The sequence below is a fragment of the Pteropus alecto genome, unplaced genomic scaffold (genome assembly GCF_000325575.1).
Source record: "Pteropus alecto unplaced genomic scaffold, ASM32557v1 scaffold1039, whole genome shotgun sequence".
NCBI lineage: Eukaryota > Metazoa > Chordata > Mammalia > Chiroptera > Pteropodidae > Pteropus > Pteropus alecto.
Genome location: NW_006442145.1, coordinates 55,718 through 58,997, shown reverse-complemented (window position 1 = coordinate 58,997; position 3,280 = coordinate 55,718).

Genomic DNA, 3,280 nt, shown 5'->3' with positions numbered 1-3,280 from the left:
AAACAAACAAAAACAAGAGATAAGCGAGAAGTTTGGACCAGGACAGAATTGTCTTTCTTTCATTTCAATATCTCTTTACTCAGGTGAACCCCCTCTTACTAATAATATTGGTGATAGGAACCCTAGGAATCTAGTGCTAGACTCTAATACAGAGTCTTGTTCCTATTAAGGGAGAGGTTAAGTTACTGTCCTACCTATGTCACAGCATAAAAGCCACAAATGAGGAGCAGTGAGAATTCTATTCACTTAAAGAAAACTTACTAACTGAGAGACTGTACATCCTGAGCCCCATAGTATCTCTGAACATTCTCTGATCTCCCCTCAAACACAATTTTCACCAGTGTTTACTTGAATTTCAGAAAATGTCACACTGCAAAGAAAAAGGCATATCTTAGGTCCCTGGGCTTCCATCTGAAAACAAGGAATATATTATAATGAATGGAATTTAGAAACTCACCATGGGTGAGAAAATCTCAGTGCTCTCTTATCCTTGGTATTAACTCTTGTGTTCTTGGAAAAGCAATTTCAGGTTCCAAGGCTTTTATTCCTTTGATTCTAAGAGAATACTTAAATTCAGACATACCTTGTAAATTTTTCTGAGCTACAGATTATACATTCTGATTATGGCTTTGAGTTCTCTCAAGTAGCAGAGAAAAATAAACAGACTTTATAATGATCACATTTGCTACTTGACTAGACACAGAAAATTTAATGAGTTTGATGGTTTAATGCACTTGGTTATAATAAGTGTAGAAGCCTGCTCAGCCTTTTCCCCTGGGAGTAGATTTTACATGTAAAAGGGGAATAAGGTGATTATATAAGCGGACTATGATCAGTCTCTAGTTCCTTAGGGATGCAATACTTCCCTCATTTTCACTTCACCCAGGGGATTGTACCTCCTTCGGTGTGCATCTGAAGTAAATCCCCATCTCCCTATAGTCATCATTTCTGAAAAGAAATCTGTGGTATTATTTCATTCCCTCATTCCTGTATTTTAAATAGAAATATTTTCTGCAAGGGTTCTTCATCCAGGCTTCTTCAGTTCTTCAACTGATTTTTGTTTTTCATCTATCGCAGTAACTCAATTCCTGGATGTCTCCAAAATAATTTGTTGTGTTGTATATCCCTTCTAAAGTTTTAACTTTTAAACACCTACTTGAAATTTCTACCTGACTATCTTGTTGGGTTGCTATATATACCATTTATGTAACTGAGGTTATTAATTTCTTCTTATCATAGAAAAGAGTAGGGGCTATGGTGTTAGAGGATATGCATATGGAACTTCCTAATTCCATTCTTACTAACTATAACACCTTGTACTAATTATCTAATCTGTCTGTTCCCCTGGTACATCTTTGTAACATAAGGATGATGAAAAAAGCATCTCTCTCTTTGGGTTGTGTAATTAAATGAAAAAAAAAAGTAAAATGATTACAACAAGGCGGGGCATATGATAGTCAATAAAGGTCAGCTGTCATTATTTATGTTGTGATCATTTCCAGGAGATTCTCCATCTTAACACTGGTCAGACATTTTTCTTCTTAATTCTTGTGTTTCCCTATAAACTATAAGTTCTTTATGGACAAACATCTCTTCTGTGTTGTTTACTACTTTGCTCCTGGATGTTAAGAACAGCACAGAGTACATAGAAGGATCACAATAATTATTTCTAAAAATCGTGTTGTTTTTTGGCCGAAAACCCGAATAGTTTCTGCATTTCTTACATGCTAAGCAGTAATGTCCACTATCCCAGTGACCTCTCTTTTTTTTCCCTCGCCACCACTACTCAGTTGCAGTGGCTCTCAAAGACTCTTCTAGCATTTCCGAATACTCTCTCTTATTTAGTCATTTACACTGCTGTACTCTGAAAGCACAGAACTCTCACTTCTTAGTTCAAACTTTCAATGTGTTTTTTTATTGTATTACCCACTGAACAATTGAAATGTTGTAATAAAAGTTTAAGTATCAAAATTACAGAAGAAATTGAGTTGAAGTTTTTAATTTTTTTCACTCATCTTTATGATGCATAATTGACAATAAAAATTTATATATTTATGGTACATGACTTGATTTCTTTATATTTATAAACACTGAAATAATTGCCACAATGAAGCTAATTAAAATATTCATCATCTCACATTGTTACCATTTCCTTTCCTTTGTTTCCTTTCCCTTCCTTTTCCTTTCCTTTCCTTTCCTTCCCTTCCCTTCCCTTCCCTTTCTTTTACTTTCCTTTCTATTTTGACTTTTGTTTTTCCGCTAGTGAGAACTTTTAAGATCTACCCTCTAGGGAAATTCCAAGTATGTAATACAATATTATTAACTATAGTCTCACTGGTATACATTAGATCTCCAGAACTTACTCATCTTGCATAAAGAAAACTTTGTACCTTTTGACCTACATCTCTCTTGTCCCCTCCTCCAGACTCTGGTAATCCCCATTCTACTCTCTATTTCTACAGTTTTGACTATTTTAGATTCTCCATATAATTTAATCATATATTATTTGTTATTCTCTGTCTCACTTATATCAATTAGCATGTGTACCCCAGGTTCATCCAAGTTGCCAGGAAAGCCAGAATTTTTATCTTTTTATTTTTAAGGCTACACGATATTCCATTTTATATATGTACTATGTATTACTTTTTAAAAAACATATTAATTCATCAACAGACATTTAGCTTGTATCCATAACTTGGCTTCAGTTATTATGGAAATTCAGAATCTCTTTGAGAAACAGGTTTTACTTCCTTTGTATATATACCCAGAAGTGGGATTTCTGGACCATTATATAGTTTTAATTTTGGGGGATAAATCTCTATACTTTTTTTTTCCATAATGACTACAAATTTTACATACCCAGCAAAACTATATCAAGGGTCTCTTTTCTTCACCTTTTCCCCCGCACTTTTCTATTTCCCCTTTTTTTTTTTTTTTTTTTTTTTTTTTTTTTAGTATTTATTTCACTAAGAAGCCACAGTGCTTATTATAACAGAGGAGAATGGCAACTGTTTTTCTAGTTATAATTTTAGTCTGGGATAAAGATGACAACCTGTCAATATTTATTAGCTTTTATTTTTAACACATCACTCAGTAACATATTAATTAATACACTTTTCTTTCTACTAACATGTGCCAAATATATTCTACATGCAAGATGCTATAGTATATATAGACTGGGTTCTTAAGTAATCAAAAGGTTAATATGAAAGAGAATGTTGGCTTGGGAGAGTAACAACCCATCCAGAACCAATTTATATAAAACAATATTTACCTCAGT